Genomic DNA, 23,110 nt, shown 5'->3' on the forward strand with positions numbered 1-23,110 from the left:
TTAGCAATAATTACAGTTGAGAAGAAGGTTTGCAACTTGATTCCAGAATGAGGACAGCCTACCTCATGATATCACGAGGCTGAATATAACCTAAAAGCATGCCACCATGGATTTTAACATTGTTTCTACATGCAGATTCTAAGCCAATGATGGTGAACCTTTTGGGCTCAGTGTGTCCAAAATTCAGAAAATGTCTAACCTGACTCTGCAGGCATGTCACACCCTCCAAACAAAAGGGAAACAATTATTTACATACTCATTTATTAAAAAAAAAAAAGAAAAAAGTCCAATCATGAGTGGAGCTATGCATTATATGAAGAAACGTCAAATAATTACAAAAATGAAATCTGAGTAAAACAAACTCAGTTGGTGCCTGGTGTTGGTGAATGCTAGCTTGACACCCAAAACATGGCGTGTCACCTTTGACACGTGTCATAGGTTCACCATCACTGTTCTAAGCTGTTAGAAACCAACCCTCCTTTCCTTCTGCTCTAATGCCAAGCCCTTCATGCATTGGGTTGTCTTGGAACAGGTGGTGCGAGTCTGGAGGTGGTTTTCTTCCATTAGCTATGACAAGTTTGAGAACACTGAACTATAACTACCAAAAAAAAAATGTTAGGGATGTAAAGCGGTGAAAGCTTTTGTATAAGTTATACAAGAAGAAGGAGCAACAGCTAGAAAACCCTTCCACCACTCAGCTGTCACTAGCATTTGATATTAATGCCTGCCAGCTATAGGGGTTTATGTGGGACCTGCAAAATTACCAGGGGACACTCTTGTTTGTTTTGTTCCATTTAAGCCACTTATATGGGAGAAAGGAAATGAGGAGACATTATGTGTATACTGTATTCACAGTTCCCAAAACCTCTGATTTAAAGAGAAGATGCAGGGCTTGCCATAGGCAGTTGTGGCATGGATTGTTCTCACCCTCATTCTACTACATGTGTATTCCAGGTCTTGGCCATGCTAGAGTCTCAAGTCTGATGCAGCAATCTGGCAACTTGGCAGACAGGGTAGTAGCTCTATGGGTAAGGAGAACCTTTCCTTTCAATACCCATGCTCCATCACACCCAAGATCCATGGCTTCACAGTACAGCTTTTCCCCTAGAAGCCTGTGATAGTGGGGAAAGGGAGCAATTGTGTAAATGATGTGGCTTGTCAGCTTCTCCACCCTACCCTATCCGTACTTGTCTTGTAAAGGAACTGCCAGAAAATGTCATGTGGGATGGCTGAGGATAATGACTAAATGGGATTCACAACCATATAGACCAGTAACTGCCTAGAGCAGTGGTTCCCAAACTGTGAGCAATGGTTCCCCAGGAAGCCACAGAAACCAACCAGGGGAGCAGAGGAATCTTCATGAAAAGCCCACCGCCCTATACCCAGTCTAGGATTGTAGCCCTAATAGGGAGCTGTAGCCAAAAGCCCAGTAGGTCAAGGGAGCCGTCAGTTGAAAAGTTTGGGAACCACTGGCCTAGAGCATAATCCTAGTGTCTTAATACATATGGAATCGGAAGAAAGGCTTTCATGCACTCTGCAGCACTGTAAAAGTTTCCTTTGTTACTGCAAGAGCAATAAGAACTGGAATCTATGTTCAAAAAGCATCAATTATGGCTGTAAGCTTGTAAAGACCCTTTTAGAATCTTGCAGTCTATAAAATTACTAGACAGAGAAGGTGCTAAATAGGTTGAAGATGAATGGACAATATAAATGGACAGCAACAAAAGAAATGATTGTTTCTATTTTGTAAAACGCTTCCAGCTTAATGGGTTGGACCTTTTATAACTACATCCTCCTACTGGGAAATATACTCAGTAGGATACATTAGGACTAAGTTGAGATTTCTAACTTAAGTTTTTGTTTTTGTGAGTGTCAAAAAGTGCTTCCTGCCTTCAGTGATTTTTTTTTTTTTTTACATTTATTGTAAACAATGTGTACGTTGTTTGGTGTATTTTCATTCCCTGGCTGCTGCCTCTCTCTAACACTATTTTCCTTTTTCTTTTTCACCCTCACTGGACTCAGCCTCATTTGTCCTCGTAGCCAGTTAATCTGATTGACTTGGTTGATGCCATGTAATTTTGTGGATTATGTCACATCACCATGTCTAACATGATGACATCTCAAACACTTGTAATCAAAATCATGTGACCTACCACAGCAAATCAGATTAAACAGCAGTCAGGGCAAATGAGGCTGAAGACAGTGCGGACAAGGGGGGGGGATGATGCTAAGAAGAAACACCATCCAGAAGAACAAAAGGCTGCTGAACAGTCTTAAGCAACACAAAAGTGTGGCAAGGCAAGAATTTTTTGCTTATTGTTTTGGCTACATTAACAGCCAATGCTATGCATGTCTACTCAGAAGTAAATTCCATTGTGTTCAATGGGGTAACTCCCAGGAAAGTATGGACAGGATTGCAGCCTAAGATGCTTACATAGTAGCAAAGAACAAACAAAGGCTACAATCCTATACACAGGATTTAGGGCACAATCGGAAGCACCCGACTGGCGGGTGAAAGTCCTTTGCACTGGCCAATGATTGTTGCAAAAGTGCCGTAAAGCACTTTCACACCACTCTTGGGAGAGATAGGCTGGTGCATGGCCTCCTCGCACTGACATGGGCCCCGGGGCAGGGTGAGTTCTTGCTGGCTGAGCTTGGCCAGCATGGGGGTCTGGGGAGTGGGGAGGGCAGGGAGGAGGCAGAAGGAAGGCGTTCCAGGGCGGGGGAAGAGTGGACGGAGGATGGCTCCATGGGCAAGCGGGTGGGGAGCAGGGCCAGGATCTGGCACTTACGCTGGATCCTGGCCACGTTCCCGGGCAGCCTGGGCCAACCCTGGGTTGCTCAGATTTACACCACCGATTTAGGTGGCATGGATCCATGTAGCCCCTTTGGGCCCGGTGCAGTGCTACCTGGGGTAAAGGGAATTTTTTCCCTTGCCCTGGGCTGGCTTGCAGTCAGCCCCAAACTTTCACTGGATACAGCACAGGCCTGCTGGCTTGCCTGTCCAAGTGCAAGTTAGGATTGTGCTGTTAGTATATTTAGAATCTTATACACAGGATTTAGTAGTCAATCCTACTAAACACAATGAAACTTAATTCTGAGTAGATATGCATAGGGTTGTGCTGTGCGAGTGTATTCAGAGCAGCCCTAGTCTATACATGATGAATAAATGAAACACAACACTGGAAAGCGCAAGTCACAGAAATCCATTAAATCAGTGGTTCTCACACAATTAGCACCGGGACCCACTTTTTAGAATAGCAATCTGTCAGGACCCACTGGAAGTGATGACATGACCAGAAGTGACATCATCAAGAAGGACAATTTTTAACAATCCTAGGCTGCAGTCCTACCCACACTTACCCAGGGGTAAGTCCCATTTACTGTCATTGTTAAAAGAATATACATAGCAGCTTGTTCAAAGTACAGGTCTGTCACATTTCTTCAAATGCAGTCACATACCATGGTAGCATCAAGTCTAATAGATTAAAAATAAAATATTGACATAAATGGAGACCCACCTGAAATTGGCTCACAACCCACCTAGTGGGTCCCAACCCACAGTTTGAGAAACACTGCCTTAAATACTAGGGCAGGTCTAAATACTCTCAAACTGCTGGGTTACAATTTTATTTGGATCACATATTTTGGTATATCCAATAATCCTCAGCAAACTGGCACTGATAAAAGCTAAGGTCACAAAGACACTACATTTTGTCTTGATTGAGTCACTCACAATCAACTGTTTTGTACAAAGAAAAACCCCTTATCCAACCTGCAAAAGAGGTGCACCCTAGTATCCAAATTATGCAAGGGTCCACATGATTGCAGTTCTCCAATGAATTATTTGTACTTCCCCCACAAGTGTGCATACCCCTTCAGTGATAAGAGGGTGTAAAAACAGCTAGAATACAGGTTGTGTCTTGGTATCCACGAGGGTTATCCACCGTTTCCCCAATTTACATAGACAACTAACAATAAGACAACTAACAATAAGACATATTCTAAAAACTCCCAGCACCCATGCAAATACCAAAAATTGTATTAAAGGAAATCCATTTGCAAAACAATTGCTCAGTGATTTAAAAACAGCCTTGCTGTCCTTTGTAAGGCAACAGAGGGATCAGGCAGACAATCATCAATCATTCTCTCTCCAGATGCTTTGAAATGCTTCACCCCTCCTTTCACTGGGAGCACAGCTCAGGGAAAGAAAGCAGAGGAGGTGATAATTACTTGCATTCTTTCACATGCTAAGGGGGAAGGGAGGGGTTGCTTGCCTCTGAGTGAAGAGAGAATGACTGATGGATTGTCTATCAGCTGCACTTTCCTGCAATAACGAGGCTATTGTTAAATGATTTTTTTCCCTTAAAATTAAAGGCCTGAGATAAATCCTCTGGTGAAAAATTCGTGAATAACTAGGTTACACCTGTATAGTTATTAAAGGGGGGACAAAACTGAGACTTATCTAATTATGCATGGTGTATTGAGAGTTGAGAAGAAAAGGTTTTTCCTCCCTCTCTCACAATACTAGAATGAGGGGACATCTAATGAAACTGACTGGTGGGAGATTTAGGATGGACAAAAAGAAGTACATCTTCACAAAGCACATAATTTAGTCTGTGGAATGCATTGCCACAAGATGTGATGATGGACACTAGCTTGGATGGCTTTAAAAAGGTTGCAATCCTAACTACACTTTCCTGAGAGTAAGCCCCATTGAACAAAATAGGACTTACTTCTGAGTAGACCTGGTTAAGATTGTGCCCATAGTCATGGAAGACAGGTTATTTTAATATAATTATTAATAATGATGAATTATTTATGTAATTAGTTTATCCACCGTTTCCCCAATTTACATAGACAACTAACAATAAGACATATTCTAAAAACTCAGTTAAAACAATTTTTAAAAAAATCAGTACATAAAACAAAGCCATCTGCGCACATAAAAGCACAATGTGTAAGCCATATAAAAGCAGCAAATTAAGAGCAGCAATAAAAATTAACCTCAAAACAGAAGTGGACACATAAAAGCAGAGTCGTGATGCACAATAAAACCAAACAACAAGCAATCAATGGTAATGAAATCACAATGAAGGTAGCTGTAAGAACTACAAAAATGGCATGCCTTTCTCTCCTGCTTGTGGGCTTCTCAGGGGTAGCTAGTGGGCCACTATGGGAAACGGGATGCTGAAGTAGATGAGTCTTTGACCTGATCCAGCGGGACTTATGTAAGGATGTGCCTTATACTGAGGAGGGAACTAGCCTGCCAAGCAAGGTGCTCGAAGTAACACAACCACCAGTTATAATTTGTTTTCCATTCTGTTAGGAGATCTTCCAAAGTAACCTTTATTCCCGTGGGTCAAATTATCCCTCTGGTGCCAATTATTCTGGATCTGTTTATTCACCTTTGCCTGATGCACTGACTAGCTTTGGATTTTCTCATGTTTTTATTTCACTTTATTATTGGCTTGCTTTCAAAAAGCTTTTTATAATACTGATATTTTGGGATGCTACTTTGTGAAAAGGCAGGGCATGCATTTAATAACAATAGTAAGATCTGTATCTAAGTGCTGCCAGAACAGATGATCAAAGTTTTATTTGTCAGCTGTTCTGGAATAGAGACCTAAATTTTGCTTTAGTCCGTAAAAAAAATACAGACATTTCCTCTTTCTCTGTCCCCTGGAACATGTAGCAAAACAGAACATGGAATGTAATGTCGTCATGATCGGCTTCTTCTCACTTCATAAGTGGTGGCCAATGAACTGGAACAGTGGTCAGAAAACTCAGACTGGTTGGCAACCTTCAGTCTCGAAAGACTATGGTATAAGCCTACAGCACCTGGTATTCCCAGGCGGTCTCCCATCCAAGTACTAACTAGGCCTGACCCTGCTTAGCTTCTGAGATCAGATGAGATCAGAGTGTAATGGCATTTGCATGGGGCTCTTTTCCTGTGGATGGGATTGCAGGGACATGCCTTGCAAAAGGGCCATAGTAGCCCCACTTGCCCAGGTATAGGGCTGGGTTGTTATGCTTGTAGTGACAGGCTATGTCCACCGGATGTCCCCACTACTCCATAGTGGACCTCTCAGGCCTAAAATTCTCTTGACCTCAGCAGAAGGCAGAGAAGAGGTTTACAGCACCTGCATCTCCCCAGAGAAAGTCTCTGCCTCACAATTTTTTCTGGGTAACTTGTCCTTGGCCTGGTCAGCCCTAAGGAGGCCAAGCATGGCAGGTGCTTCACAAGATCTCATGACCTTGGGCACTGTGTCATGGTGTTGGCACCGCTGATGCTGACAGAGGCAAACTCAGTCTGCCTTCTTTATTCCATTCCCATCTTTGTTTCTGAGTCAATGAAGATACCAACACCGCCCCTTGACTGATCCATTACAGTTTCTCTAAACACTATTCAGGTGGCTGGGATAGACAGCAAGACATCACAACACACAGTTAACTGTGTATTACCATGAAAGGAGGTATGAGAAGGAGGTGCAGAGCTGCTCTTTTTGGTGGTAGCCATGCATCCCTGGTAAATACTTACACACTGTGTGACACCCATAAAGGCTGGAAGTTATACTGTCAAACACCTCCTGTGAATTGAATTTGGGCTAGCCACTTTTTTTTGTTATTACAGAAGGAAAAAGACAAATATGTTTTCCAGGAGTGCAACAAGCTTAGTCTTGCTTTCCATTCCGTAACTAGCATAGAAAAATAACATAATGTTTAGTCAATATTTGCCTGCTGATGAATTGGTACAAATAAATATTCCATCTGAAATGCAGATAACAGGCTATGACAACACTAATGATCCCAGCAATGCTCAGGAGATCAATATGTCTCTTCTTCACTAGGGAGATAGCCAACAAAATAAATCTTAACAGCTTTTATTTATGAACAATTTTAAACCCGTCTTAAATTTACGTTTTGCTGCTACAGTAGATTTTAATTTAGCAAACTTTAACTGATATAACACTCCATTGTTTCATTGCTCAAGTGGGGACTCTTTATTGTGCAACTCATTACAAAGTCAATAGTATAAAGCAATATTTAATGACACATTTATGACTTCAATTCTCAGTACACAGGCAACAAAGCAGCAATGAGGGCTTCTTAGAAAATATCATGGGGGTGTCACTAAGCATTTTAAAATTAATACGATGTTCCTTAGAACATGTTCCTTAGGATTACTAAAACAACAGAGCATTAGAGACCTTAGTATTCCTTAGTATTACTAAAACAGACCACTTAAGAAGTAGCAATCTCCCTCTTATGATAGGTAAGTGTGGAAGAGTAAAGGGAGACTGTATATAGACTGCCCACCCCCCACCCCCACCCCCACAGCAGCACTTTTATAATCTCCCCCTCTCTCACATTCTGTCCAAACATTCATGTCACCCATTTCATGTGATAGATTAGTTTAGAGGGGGAAAGTATCTCGTGACCCATCAGGAAAGTAGGCTAGGTCCTGTCTTCTTAAGAACTGTTTGTAAGACCTTCTGTTCATCTTGTTAGGCTTTTGATGCTAATATATCTGATGATGAACTTGGGGTCAGGTGGGGGTCCCAATACTGGAACTTTCAGTCTATTATCCAAGCTGTCAATTGGTGAGGAAGGAACTGAGCTGCCTCTTTCTGATCTTGCAGCATAGCACTATCCTACCACGCTTTGAAATGAAAACATCCTTCTTCCACTCCATAGACCTCACTGTCATGGTGGTAGAGCTACAGGGTGAGCAGGGATAGGGGCCTTACTTCTTGTCTACCTCTGTTGTAGCTTTATTACCACAATCATTGTAGAGCAATCACAGGGAAAGCTCTTGCACTTTCCCCCTTACTTGTATCACATGGCACCACTTTCAGTATTCATATTGCAGAGTGAGCTGAATAAATATACTTTGGAAAAAACCTGACATAAGCTGCAATCCTTCTTGCCTAACTACACATAGGCAAGTACCACTAACTTCAAAGGGGCTTGCATGTACGCTATGTGAAGACTCAAGTCATAGTTCATATCATTTTTGGTTTTAAGAATTAGACAACAGGTAGCAATGCTTATAAACAATTTGTGGAGATGTAAGTTGGAACAAGTCTTCCTTCTCTGGATATTCCAATATCAGCAGGTAAGAGCTGCCTAAACGGAAGGAAGTAGTCAACTGTGGACGCAATCCTAACCAACTTTCCAGCACCAACATAAAGGCAATGCAGCTCCTAGTTAAGGAAACAAATATTCCCTTACTTTGAGGATGCCTCCGTGAGTGCCCCCCAACTGCAGGATGCTGCACATGTCCCATTGGAGCAGCTAAGCCAGTGCTGGAAAGTGGGTTAAGACTTGGGCCTGTGTTTCATGAAATGCTAAAGACACCTATTGTGGTCATATAACACATTTGCACAAACACATACATGCCTGTGAATGTAAACCAGTGTAACTTGCTGAGTTTGTGAAATGCTTTCACCACTAGAAAGAGCCAATGGTAATGCACTCTTTGCCACAAAATAAGCATACATAAATAAACCTACTGACAGATTAAAGGCCACTTCTAATATCATGCATTCCGGAAAGTAAATGAAAAAGCCACATGTATCCAGGATGTCAATCATAAGAACATAAGAACAGCCCCACTGGATCAGGCCATAGGCCCATCTAGTCCAGCTTCCTGTATCTCACAGCGGCCCACCAAATGCCCCAGGGAGCACACCAGATAACAAGAGACCTCATCCTGGTGCCCTCCCTTGCATCTGGCATTCTGACATAACCCATTTCTAAAATTAGGAGGTTGCGCATACACATCATGGCTTGTACCCCGTAATGGATTTTTCCTCCAGAAACTTGTCCAATCCCCTTTTAACTGCGTCCAGGCCAGTCACCATCACCACATCCTGTGGCAAAGAGTTCCATAGACCAACCACACGCTGAGTAAAGAAATATTTTCTCTTGTCTGTTCTAACTCTCCCAACACTCAATTTTAGTGGATGTCCCCTGGTTCTGGTGTTATGTGAGAGTGTAAAGAGCATCTCCCTATCCACTCTGTCCATCCCCTGCATAATTTTGTATGTCTCAATCATGTCCCCCCTCAGGCGTCTCTTTTCTAGTCTGAAGAGGCCCAAACGCCGTAGCCTTTCCTCATAAGGAAGGTGCCACAGCCCCGTAATCATCTTAGTCGCTCTCTTTTGCACCTTTTCCATTTCAACTTCTCCAATGAAGTGACATGTATTTGCCAACATCGCACATCCCAATAGTTAAACACGGATTGCAGTTTTCTCAACATGAATGTTGTTCCCATGCAGGAAACACCTGATAACTGAAGTTGCCAGTATCCTTCTCATAAGTTCCTGCTAACCATATTTACACTGCCCATAATAATGCTTTTTGGGAATACCTTGTTAAAACTGGTTGGTGTACGTTGTTAGAATTGTCAGTTTTCAGGGTTCAGTTCCAAAGTGTCTGGGGTCTCTAGAAGTTAACTGCAATCCCAAACAGTTTTACTCAAAAATTAAGTTAAACAGAACTAACTCCCTAGTAACTGTGCACAGGATTGCAGCCTTACATAAGAACATAAGAAGAGCCCCACTGGATCAGGCCAAAGGCCCATCTAGTCCAGCTTCCTGTATCTCACAGTGGCCCACCAAATGCCCCAGGAAGCACACAGACAACAGACACAAGCTGCATCCCGGTGCCCTCCCCTGCATCTGGCAATCAGAGGCAGCCTGCCTCTAAAACCAAGAGCTTGCACATACCTACCATGACTTGTAACCCGTAATGAACTTTTCCTCCAGAAATTTGTCCAATCCCCTCTTAAAGGCATCCAGGCAAGATGCCATCACTACTTCCTGTGGCAAAGAGTTCCACAAACTAATTACATGCTGGGTAAAAAAATATTTTCTTCTGCCTGTCCTAACTTTCCCAACACTCAGTTTTAGTGGATGTTCCCTGGTTCTGGTGTTATGTGAGAGGGAAAAGAGCGTCTCTCTATCCACTCTGTCCATCCCCTGCATGATTTTGAATGTCTCAATCATGTCCCTTGAAATGTCATATATATTTACCTGGAAGGAAGTCTCAATGAAATGAGTGAGAATTACTTGAGGAGCTATGTCTAGGGTTGCATTAACCTCAGATGCATTTGGTGTCAGTGTGACTGCAGAATGAACACTAAGGGCCCAATCCTATCCAATTTTCCAGTGCTGGTGCAGCTGTGCCAATGGGGCATGCACTGCATCCAGTGGTGGTGAGGCAGTCACAGAGGCCTCCTCAAGGTATGGGAACATTTTTTCCCTTACCTCAGGGCTGCATTGTGGCTGCACTGGTGCTGGAAAGTTGGATAGGATTGGGCCCTAAGGCATCAAATACAGTGCATAGACTGTCCATTTCACAGCTTGTGGTTGCTGAGATCTATTTTGAACTTCTGATAACATACACTAGGACCATTCTGAAGAACTGTTTCTCTAGCACAGCTTTAACCAAAAGAACCATCATCATCTTGCCTTTTTGAACAGAAGAGGACAGGCTACTGCAGAATAAATGAATACAGCAGGTGGAGTAGAGTTCTCTAATGTGCAATGAAGCCGGGTGGGGTGGAAGACTATGGCATTAATCCTTGGTATGCAAATAAGCATATTACATAAGCATGTCCCTATATTCATCTGGTAATGCTAGAGGGCAAATCTATTCCCTGGACACTGAATGAAATCCTTTGATTTATCTAGTCATGGGGCAAATGAAACACTATTCAGATATCACTAAGCACATGCAACAGACCAGGCAGAGATTAGCCTCTTCTAAGTATTCGCAATGTCATTATTTTATTAGGCACCAGGTATCTCATTACAAGACACTGACAAATTGGAAAGAGATGAGAGAAGAGCAAGAAAAATGTTTACCAGGTTGAAAGGCATGAAGGATATGGGAAAGATTAAGAGTTAAATATGTGTACACTGAGTAAGTGATCATGAATTGAAAACATGATGAAAACCAACAAGTATCTGAAAAGCCTTCGCTCCCTCTCAAGGACTATAAAAGGAAGAGGAAGAAGAGAACAGGGAATAATAGAATACAATTTTTAAAGGAATTTCTATCAAAGCTATATAAGAAAAGGTTAGTGAAGAATTTTATTAATTGTTCTGTTACAGTAGAGATGGTGTCACAACACATTCCATGAAATCAAATAACTTTTAGCAGTGGGTCCCAAACTGTGGGTTGAGACCCACTGGTGGGTTGTGACCTGATTTTTGGTGAGTTCCCAAAGGGTGATGGAAATATCTGATAATTAATTGCCTCAAGCCCTGACGCTATTCAAAAATTAGATACTGAAGCGGTTAATTACACTACAGAGCTCAGCTCCTGCAGTTTGCAAGCTTGTGTATGTACAGGGAGATAAAAGTTTGAGGGTCTTTTTTCTGGTTATTATTACTCTATAAATAAATAAAATATTATTTCTTTCTAGATCTCCTTTTTTAAAAGTCTGTTAAACTCAGGTGGGTCCCGACAGAGTGTCATTTTCAAAAGTGGGTCCTGGTGCTAAAAAGATTGGGAACCACTGCCTTGTAGAATTAAAAAAACAGAGCCCCATTCCTTAGTACATTTATATCTAGACCAAGTTAAATATCACTGGGGAAGACCAGAGGGAAAGCCTATCTAATCTATAAACCAGTTCAACTGGGATGCTCAAACTGAAACAGTACAATTTCATTCCTTTTCACTCCCACATATTTGAATACAAGCAAAAATAATTCATTCCATTGCAGTGTACTGCATGCAACAATGGAATCTAACCACACTGATTTTACTGGGATGAAAACATTTTAAATCTAAGTATTCTAGTTTAGATGGTTTGTGACTTTCGGCACTTAAAAGGTATACTTTGAAAGAATTCAAGGGAAGGGATTGTAACTTTGTGTAATTAATGATGTTTTATGCTTCTTCACACAGTTTGGAACTCTGATAAACTGGGTACCAAAACATGTGGAGGAACCCTCAGAATGTAGAGCCTGGATCTTTGTAGACAAAGGCCAAATGCGCAATCATGAGGGGCATAGCCATCACACATGTTGACATCAGGCTGTATAGCCAGCAAGCACAATCCCACTCCTCCCCAAGTGAACCCATTGGCAGGAATTGGTCTGAATAGTTTTAAGGATAGAAAAACACCTCTATGCCTTTTAGTGCATCTCTAACTATAATCTTATATATATAAAGCACATACTACTCATGCTTGATGGTAAGATTTCTTGACAGACAGAACTGATAACAAAGTTTAGCATGCTTTTATACATAACAGTACTGTTAGTTACTGATTTCATGTTGAACATTTAATATAAAATGTGTTTCAAAAATCTAACGCAGATACCACTGTAATTCCATTAAACTTTTTCTGATAAAACTATTTTTCTTTGTATAAATGAACAACATATTCAATTGGATGAGGAGGAAAAGGGGAGGAAGAAAAACCTTCACATAAAAGACATTCTCAAAGAACAGACTCACCTCTAACACCACTTTCCAGTGCTTTGCATGCTTGTTCTTATCCTAAGTTAAGATAGTTATGGCATCTCAGATGGAAACAGATAATGTGGAATACAGTTTATAAAGTGAGGAACACACCATTCACTGATGTCTTTAAAGTCTCTGTTGCTGTATTCATCCAGAATATGTTCAGTGCAACAGGGAAGCAGCCCAAAATAAGGTCACAGCCGCAGGTGTTGGTGCAGTGTGTAAGGCCGTAGTGGAAAATCAGTCTTTGTTGGCAAGACTTTGCTAAATAATAGCCTCACTTCATCACATGGACTAAACTAAGTAACATGTTTCCTATATTACGTCAGGGTCAGCTGGAGGTTGCATGGCAGGCAGATGTACTGGGATTGAGTGACTAAATACATTGAGAGGTTTCCTTTAAAGACTGCTGTATGCATCCAAGGACAGCAAAATTACATATGTATATTCAGTTTCTTTGAAGTCAATAGAACTTACATGCACATGAGTGCGTGCAACTTCAAACTTATTCCCAATGTCATGCTAATGTGAAGAGCAGTGTCCTGTCTATTGTGTTACTCTTATGATGTGATCACAGATGACAATTCCATCCTCCTTCTGCGGTCCTTTCCAAAATTTGCTGCCCAAGTATTTTTACTCAGAAGTAAGTCTCACTGAGTTCAACAGGTCTTATTCCCAAGTAAGTATATGTCTAGCTGCAGCTCTTCCTTGTACCTGTTCCAGCATAAATGAGAATTATAATAAGTATTTACATAGCACTTCTGAGTGCTCAAAACACTTCAAATGTATTATCCTGACATAATCCTTGCAACAAACCTATATGGCAGAGGTTCTCAAACTGGAGTGTCTCGATGCCCTAGCCAAGGAAGCTCTGTTGCTGCCCCCTTAAGGGGCGGGGCGAGGGCAACAGCAGTGACATGATTGCCATGATCATGCCACTGCCTGGGACCAAAGAGGCCCTCTGCGGCCTCCCTGCTCCTCCAAACAGCTCTAAACTGAGCACCTGACCCACTTCTAGTTTCACGGCCCTCCAGAGAGCCATAGCAAACCCAGGTGAATCTAAAATCCCCCTTTTGTCACTGGTTTTGGTGCGATTGTGGCAATTGCGTCGTCACCCCCTCCCCTCCCCCAGAAGTACTTATAGCATCCCAAACTGGGAACCACTGCTGTATGGTAAGTAGAATATTAGCTATTACAGAGGAGGATATTAGAGAGGATGTTAGAGAGGAGGACTCCAAAATATCTCCCTTCCATTCGTCTTGTCATGAGCTACTCCATGTTTAGATTGTGAGCCCTTTTGAGACAGGGAGCCATTAGTTGTTTGTTTGATTTTCTCTGTAAACCGCTTTATGAGCTTTCTGTTGAAAAGCTGTATATAAATACTACTACTACTATTATTATTGTTATTATCCCACCTCCCTCCCTTAGTATCCCACCCTTCAACTTCTTCCCTTCAAAGCACATGGTCTTCCCTTTATTGTAGTAACTTTGACTTGAGGGGGATGATGAAGGGAAAATGCATTTCTGATGCTTTGAGATCCCTCCCCAGAAACTGACTTTAAGAGAAGGATTGGGAGGGGGGGTGAAAGCTAGATAATTCCCAAATGGAGAAGGAGGGTGAAACATCAGAAATGCACCACCCCCTTACTGGTCTTATACTGAGTCAGACTATTGGTTCATCTAGCTCTGTACTGTCTGTTCTAATGGGCAGTGACTCTTTAAAGTCTCTGGCAAGACATCTATTATGCTATCTGAAACTTTTTGTGCTCCTGCACTTTTCCTTCCTCTCCTTTGTACAAATGATATCCAAGTTGCAGTGGAAGAAATTATCCTTCTGAGACCATGAAGAAGAGCTAGAATGTTGACAACTGGTTATTAAATGGATGATTGTTCTATTATGTGTGCTTTTGCATTTCCAAAGATGCTCTCAAATCAGCCTGACATCCACCAGGTGTAACACTACTAACCCCTTATAATGGATCATCACCATTCATTCCCAAAAGGCTGCATCCTGAGTGGTTTTCTCTGGGATATTTGAATAGACTGAAGCACAAAAGTGTTAAGATAAACTGGGGCATAATGGCATAAATGTAAGAAAATGAAAAAAGTAATGAGTTTTTGAAAATAAAAAAAATAAAAATGCTGCACTTCTCATGCATCTAGTTTCAAGTCTACATTGAGCATTATACTGTATATTAAATGAAGTCTATTTTCACTGTTTAAGAACTGAATGCCCTTATTCTGAATGTGGTCCTCTTTTCAATTACAGAGAAAAACTCATAGGTAAATTCAAAATTAATTCAGAGGAGGGGCATGTAAAATTTTCCGGAAGTGCTGCACAATTTTTCTGTTACATAGGAGTCAAACTCCAACCCCCCCTTCAGAAACTAAAAATACAGGTATAATGAATACAATCATGACAGCTCTCTGGCTTATCCTCTGGTATGTTTTCTGTTTTAGAAACATCACATGAAATACCTCAGTGATAGGTGCAGGCCTATTATTGTCTGCTAGTAACACTTGTCCTGGCATCTGTTGTGTTGCTATCAACAATAACTTGAACATGAGAGTTTTAGGCGACAACCTCAGTGGCTATTCTTTTGTTGTTAAGATGCTCTGTTGTTATGGAGACAACAAAACAGATGAAGAGTGATTTCCTGAATGAGAAATACTTGTTTAGGAGAGGCACTATTCAATCTTCTATATATCAGCTGAAGCTTGATTCACACATGCTGCCATTCACACAGACCAGTAGTTCCCAAACTGTGAACTGAGGCTTCCCAGGGAGCCACAGAAACAAGCCAGGGGAGTAGCAGAATCCTCACAAAAAACCTTGTAGCCCTATACAATATATAGGATTGTAGCCCTAATAGGGAGCTGCGGACAATAGCCTAGTAGGTCAAAGGAACCACCAGTCAAAAAAGTTTGGGAACCACTGACATAGATAGGCACTTGAAATGCAACTGAGTGGGTCCAGCACCACAAAATACACTGCAATCTGAAAATGCTTATTCAAACATACGGAATCACATACACAACTGTGTAATACCACACCATATGGTTGGAGAGACTTTAATCAACCACTTATACATTCAAGTCACCACTTCGTTTTGTACAACTGGTGAGCAAGAACCTGGGAACTAACACTGAGATTCAGGCTGTCTACAGTTAGAGTCGCAAACAGCCAGAAGCAGTTTCTATGATCACCTGGGTCAAAAGATGTACTGCTGAAGTTATGCAGCTTGATACCAGGCAGCTGCAGCTGTATTGGGGGAGGAGTGGAAACCAGGCTGGGTTTCTCATTATTTTGTCCATACAAGTTAGCTGCATGCAAGAAAAACATGTATATTTCTATTTTATGTTTGTTCTAATGAGTTTTTCTTTAGTTTAAATAATTTCATTTTTTTTGTTTCATTTTCTTATCTTTGTTTTCATTTTTCCATTAGTTTTCATTTTGGGTTATAAAAGAAATCATGTATCTTACTTGCACTGGGAGCTCCCAGCACTGGCCTCCCACACTGGCCTCCTGCACTGGGTGACGCAACCTCTAGTGACGCCACTGAGCAGGATCCATCGACTCACTGGAAACAGCACAAGTAACCTCAGAGAGTAAATGGGCCCCAGTGCAGCAAGCCTTATGCAAAATATGCTGGGTACCAGCTACATGATATTAATGCTTCAGTGTGGCCTTCTGGGCTGCACAAGTTAGCAAACTCTGCCCTAATCCTCACTACCAAATGAAACAGCTGCTTCTTAGCCTCGCTAGAAAACTGTACCATTTGTAAACAGCAGTACTCAAAGTGCTTCATTATGTTTATCCAATACCACTTGTTACTATGAGTTCTTGAGATTTACTATCAGGTATCCGAAATATATTCTGTCAAAGATAGGCAACCTACAATCCATGAACTGTGCCCAGTCAGCAAAGTTTACCATGGTCCTTCTGAGTCATGAACAGCCATGGTCACATCTGTGCATAGAGAGCACAGACACCAGTCACAATAGGAAACTTCAAACATTCATCACTTAGTAATGACAGTAATGTTAAAGTATCAGTCCAATGATCCCTTCATATCAGTGTCTAGTTTACACTGGCATAACTTACATGTGATTCTATACCCATTAAGTAAAAAGTGTTAAGTGAAAAAAAAAAATCCCTACAAACAGAGCAGCCACTCCCACAGCATCCATAGTACCAACACCAGAAAGCATCAATCATTGGGAAACATCCCAGTGACACCTACTATGGGTCAGGCATAAGATGCTAATCTGTCACATGTTTTCAGTTTCTGAGCTCAGTCAGGCAGGGAACAGACATCCCAGTCCTCTGCTGAGCTCAGATTTGGTGCACGCAGGGCTGACCGAACTGGGGAGTCAGATAAGTGGATTTGCAGATACGGGATTCGCAAATATAGGGGCCCCTCCATATATCCACAATATTGTGCTGGAATAGTTGCCACATGTAAAGGTATATTTAGAACACTTATGGCCTGCGTTCCCATCCTTACACGAGTTCAAGGCAGCCTGCACAACAAATAAAGTCACACAATAAAACATTAAAACAATTGCTAATAATAAAAATCAGCCAGTAAAACAGCAGCAACCCTAGCTAAAAGCAAGTGAAATAAAATATTTCTGAAATATGGCAGTGGAAGTGACTTCCACCAATCCCATGCTGTTCAGACAGAAGCACAGGATTGCGCCTTTACTTCTATGCATGAAAAAAACAAAATGGGTGAGCCTCTTGCCCCAGCTTGTGTAGCATTAGCTTAGAAATAAAACGAGCTGCTCCTTTATAATCTGGAAAGTGCACAGCTGATTCTGAGCCATTTCAAATTTGCCCCTCTCCAAACCACCACCTGATCACTCAGCCCCCTCTTCACTCATTGATTCCCAACCCCCCAGCTCTCCTACCCCATTTTGTGAGCAGAAGTAGCAGTGGTGAGCAGTTTACCAGTGGTAAACTGCAAGGAGAGTAAAAAAAAGGACACTTCTCCCCTCTCTGACACCTGGCAGTATCTAAGAAAAGTATGTTTTCAGAGCTTGATGTGCTGCTATGCACTATGCATGTGTCAGAAAGAGGAATGGGGAGAGGTCTCCCTCCTTCCCCATTTGCAGTGTGCAGTGAGAAGAAAGAGAGCTTGGGATAATTGCCACAGGTTCATTCAGTCCATGGCTTAGCTTAGACGATCTTATCTGTAAGTTCTGGAACCTAAAGAACATTTCTCATTAACACCACAAAAACATCAAATTCAAGTTTCTTCATAAAAACTAGTATTTTCACTATGGTTTTTAATATCTTAATAATATTTTATAAGTATAATATTTTATGCTATTTTATTTTATTTAATACCTACGTGAAACCACTGGGTGAGGTGACCCTACCCTTATTACACACTTAAGATTCCACAATGGAATGTTAAGTCTTCCTTGCCCATGGAAAGTAAGCACATCAGAGTTGTGTGTTCTAGCCTGTCCTTCTTGATGTGCTGACTTTCTGTGCACAGGGAAGTTTTACACAAAAGGGCCGCATTTACAGCTCCCTGTGTGCTGAAGTGGAACGTATTGGCAACCTTCAGTCTCGAAAGACTATGGTATCGCGCTCTGAAAGGTGGTTCTGGCACAGCGTCTAGTGTGGCTGAAAAGGCCAATCCGGGAGTGACAATCCCTTCCACACCGGGAGCAAGTGCAGTCTGTCCCTGGTCTGTCTCCCTGGCTATGGGCCTTCCTTCTTTGCCTCTTAGCCTCAGACTGTTGGCAAAGTGTCTCTTCAAACTGGGAAAGGCCATGCTGCACAGCCTGCCTCCAAGCGGGCCGCTCAGAGGTCAGGGTTTCCCACTTGTTGAGGTCCATCCCTAAGGCCTTCAGATCCCTCTTGCAGATGTCCTTGTATCGCAGCTGTGGTCTACCTGTAGGGCGCTTTCCTTGCACGAGTTCTCCATAGAGGAGATCCTTTGGGATCCGGCCATCATCCATTCTCACGACATGACCAAGCCAACGCAGGCGTCTCTGTTTCAGCAGTGAATACATGCTAGGGATTCCAGCACGTTCCAGGACTGTGTTGTTTGGAACTTTGTCCTGCCAGGTGATGCCGAGGATGCGTCGGAGGCAGCGCATGTGGAAAGCGCTCAGTTTCCTCTCCTGTTGTGGGCGAAGAGTCCATGACTCGCTGCAGTACAGAAGTGTACTCAGGACGCAAGCTCTGTAGACCTGGATCTTGGTATGTTCCGTCAGCTTCTTGTTGGACCAGACTCTCTTTGTGAGTCTGGAAAACGTGGTAGCTGCTTTACCGATGCGCCTGTTTAGCTCGGCATCGAGAGAATGAGTGTCGGAGATCGTTGAGCCAAGGTACACAAAGTCATGGACAACCTCCAGTTCATGCTCAGAGATTGTAATGCAGGGAGGTGAGTCCACATCCTGAACCATGACCTGTGTTTTCTTCAGGCTGATTGTCAGTCCAAAATCTTGGCAGGCCTTGCTAAAACGATCCATGAGCTGCTGGAGAACGACCTGGGAAGGATTATCAAACCGATATAGATACATCTTTCTCTGACACATACATGCATGCCCAAACACATGTGCACAATAGGCAAAAAAAGAGCACCTGTTATTACCTGTTCTGATGCGTATATGCAAACCTTCAGTGTTATAAGAGATGCCTCAAGGGGGAAATGTACTGGGGGCAGTGGCAATGAAATGGTGACATCATTTGGTGAATAGCACGCTGCTGCTGAAAGCAGTGCACCAGGTGCAGTTTCTGGCCAGCAACAAAAGGCTGTCAGAGTCAATTCTTATCTGTTTGTTCAGGCTTTCTCACACAGACACAGCATGTGCTCCTGCGTAATGTGTTTGTTTAACAGAACAGATATTGTTGATGCAATTCTGATGGAAACTCTCTTCACTTTGGATATTTCAAAAAGGTAGCAAATCCTCAGAAACCAGGTTATCTATTCTGAGTGAGCTAGCAGCCCATTTAAATCAATGCTGTGAAACGACGAGATCTTTTTGACCAGCTGCATTTCATTCTCATGCTATTTAAATTGCACAATGTGAAACTCTCAGTGTGAAGGAGGAGATATAAACACAAGTTTAAAACTGAGTTCTTTTTTTAAAGATGCACAAAAATATCTGCACAATATTTTATGAGCTCCTTGGGAGATTTTAAGGTGAATCTACTATTAGTACTCACTAATCTCTAAAACCAGCCTTGTACGTTGAGCAGTTATCTAGATTTCTCCAATTAAAAATGAAAAGCGGAGCAGGTTCACTTCCAGAATGAAACACTGAATTTCTTATGCAAATTTTAATAGAAAAATAAAGGGTCAGAAAAATCCTTTATTTTACCATCTACCTGCCAATTAACTTACCCATTTGCCACCTACCTACCTGCCTACCACCTACCTGCCAATTTAAAAACAACAACTGACTGCAATCAAATCCCCAGAGTGCCATTGCATCTTCTGCTCTCTCTCCTTTTCCTTTGATGTTATCACACTTTGATGCTGTCCCAGTGATCTAGGCACTCAAAATACTAAAAAGAAATGTTATTTCAACAACGGCAACTGTCAAGAATATCAGGTGAGAAAAGCCATTTATCCTGTGCTATAGTATCATCTAATTTCTTGCATCACGTATGACCTCCCCAATTCATACCTGGAGGGCCCCCTAAATACACTGTCTTCATGCTCCCTGTTCTGTTATAAACACACACACACACACACACACACACACACACACACACACACACACACACAATAGTATTTCATGATTTATTTTCTTTCTGAGTATAGGTATTTCTATGTAAATGCAATATTATTAAAGAACATCATTTTTCATATCATTTTGAACTAGATCATATATATCACTTTGACAGTTAGAAATCCACCACACGAGACAGGCAGAAAGAAACCCCACAGGTTATAAAGGATGCATTTCTCATGAATCATGCTGCTAAATTAGTTTATTTACAGCATTTTGAAGTGCCGGCAATGAGGGCATTGCATGTGTGAACGCACAGGGATATATTTATTCCATACAAGGACTGAGGGGATGGGTGCATGCAAATAAGACAACCAAATTCAGATATTTAAGGGTTTGCAGAGCTTCACAGAAGATACATTTGAAAAAAAAGTTCTTTGTTAAGCTTAAATGATTGTGCATTCTCACTATACAGTTTTGTTATTCCTTATTGACTTCTGCGTATTCTTTTCTTAAACAAACAGGCCAAATTAGAAGTTTTGAAACAGATGCATTCATAAATCAAATACCAGCCATGAGGGAGGATGGACCAGGACATAGCATGGAAGAAGCATATTGAACCCTTCCTCCTGGGCAACTCCCCATGTGCTGTCTGAAGTGAGTACTTCAGTTGGCCCCATGAATTTTCCAACCCTGCCCATGTCTCCTCCTTCCTTCCCTGCTGAACCACTGAGCTGTATCATTGGCCACTGCACTGCACAGGATCTCAGCTTGTCTGAATAGCACACCACCCAACTAATACCCTGGCAAGCAGTTGCTCTTCCCCTGGCTGGCTGCAGCATGCTGAAGCAATAGGAGGGGGGAGAGAAAAGGGGGGGGGGAAAGCCTCTCCTCCCCAAGTGGACCTTGCTGATGGTGTTTTCCCACTGCACCTCTCATTAAGACAGGTAAAGATAGGGCAGAAGGCTGGAGGAGAGGGGATGCAGAATTTTCCTGAGGTTTTCAAACTCAGAAGAATTCTCAGTGCTTGAGAAGTTTGCTTCTCCAGGATGGGCACTTCCAAGCTCCATAAATTGTTTTCCAAACCTAAAGAAATTTGCCAACATCTATAGGATACTTGCTAAAGAAGATAAGTCTTCATGAGGCAGGTGGGAGGAAAATAGGGAAGCTAACTCCTTGTTTCCCCCTAGAAATAGTTTTACAAATACGCAAATACAGAAGCAGGGAAACATTTTCACAGAAGATGAACTCTATTGACTGAGTTGTGACAAGTCTTTCAGTAGATAGATAGCTTTGAAGCAGCTTAGTGTGTTCCGTCTTCTAGCTTAGTGGTGTTACTTTTTCTCCATCATTTTTTTGTGAAGAATCTAAGACACTTGGCATTGGCACACAAGCACAAGTCCAGCATCAGTCTTTCTAAAGGAGCAAGAGCCACTATCAGTATTTGCTACATTGACAACTGCCCATTACAGCAGCTGAGCTGTGCTGGACAAGGACACTTCTATCACAGTCAGGAGCAGGGGAACATACAACCTTGTTAGGAGCAGAAGAAAGCTGGTGCAATGTTGCACTGAATTTCTTTGTAGTGACAGCTCAATGTTGGGTTTCCCAGGAAGGGTGCAGAAGTGGCCAGTTAAGCTGGTATCCTGCTTACTAGGAACAGAATGCAGCTTCAAATTCAGTGGGCGGGGGGTCAGAATGCTATAAAGTAAGAAGAGCTTGTTCACCCTGCCTCTTGCCCAACTAGACTATACACAGTTTGGGTCAAAACACTACCAGGACAAGTGCAGCGCCAGAGTTAGTAGCTTTAGGCTCAGCATAAGTGTCCAGCAGTCTAACTTTTGTTTGTTTGTACTTTTTGTACAATTTGTACTTTTCCTGAGATTTAGTTTAGCTTTCTTTCATTTTCAGAGAAAAAGGCAATGACCCCATACTCTTCAAACTGCCCAGTTTGCTAAACATCTACTACAAAAACTCCCACACTAGGAAGATTCCTCATTTGTTCCTATAGATATCTCTCTAGCTAAGTCAGAGAAGGAGGGAGGGACTCAAAAAGATAGCTAGGGTTATGGAAGTTATCAGATAATACAGCTGATTGCATAAGCCCTTCCTAAGTCTGCTCAGATTTTCTAGTATGTGCGCACATTTTTGTGCCATATCCCCATGGCAGTGGTACTCAAACTTTTCCAGCCTTTGGCTCCCTTGACCCCCCATGGCTGTTGGCCATGACTCCCCATCATGTTCCTGAGGGCTGGAAGTGACATCATTAAACAGGAAGTGGCTAGAAATATTAACTATATTAATGTTAATTATATTAATCATATCATTAATTAAATGCAGATTTTAAATATATATTATTAATACACAGCAATATACATGCTTTATAATTGATCAGCTGCTGATCACTGTTGGAGACAGGATGCTGGAATAGGTAGATTTTGTCTGGTCCAGGAGGACTCATTTTTTTTCCACTTTGTAAGCATACCAATAGAATTGTTTTATCAAATGAACTTTGTGAACAACCAGTCTGAACAACATTACACACACACACACACACACACACACACACACACACACACACACACACCCCAATCCAACTAATCATTTCTCCCATTCTCCTTGGATAGGATTGAACCCTTTATTAATTAAATTAAATTAAATTTTTCCAGCAGCTGGTGGGGAAAACAAAAATAGACCATGAAAATATATCAGAGCTGATAAGGGTTTGGTTAGGAAGCTGATTGGTCTCTTATACTAGGAGATGCACAGCTCAAGCCTATGCATGTCTACTCAGAAGCAAGTCCCATTAGAGTCAATGAGGCTTACTCCCAGGAAAGTGTGGATAGGATTGGGCTTCGCTTCATCACTTCATTAATGGCTGATAAGTATTCCCTTCAAATAGCAAGATTCATCACTTTAAAAATACAGC

At 41.9% G+C, this 23,110-nt stretch overlaps 1 protein-coding gene across 4 annotated transcripts in view; it reads right to left on the bottom strand.

Annotated features, from left to right (window-relative positions):
- The window catches only part of ZNF385B (zinc finger protein 385B), a 208,341-nt gene that overhangs the window by 97,516 nt on the left and 87,715 nt on the right, over positions 1-23,110 (bottom strand). The window contains exon 1 of one of the 4 annotated variants that reach the window (XM_066612362.1): positions 12,478-12,636. The exons of the other annotated variants lie outside the window; for them this stretch is intronic. The gene's annotated coding sequence lies outside the window, so the exon portion shown is untranslated. Of the gene's footprint in view, positions 1-12,477; positions 12,637-23,110 lie in introns of those variants that run through there. 4 annotated transcript variants of the gene reach the window in all.

Source organism: Tiliqua scincoides, chromosome 1, assembly GCF_035046505.1.
Source record: "Tiliqua scincoides isolate rTilSci1 chromosome 1, rTilSci1.hap2, whole genome shotgun sequence".
Lineage (NCBI taxonomy): Eukaryota > Metazoa > Chordata > Lepidosauria > Squamata > Scincidae > Tiliqua > Tiliqua scincoides.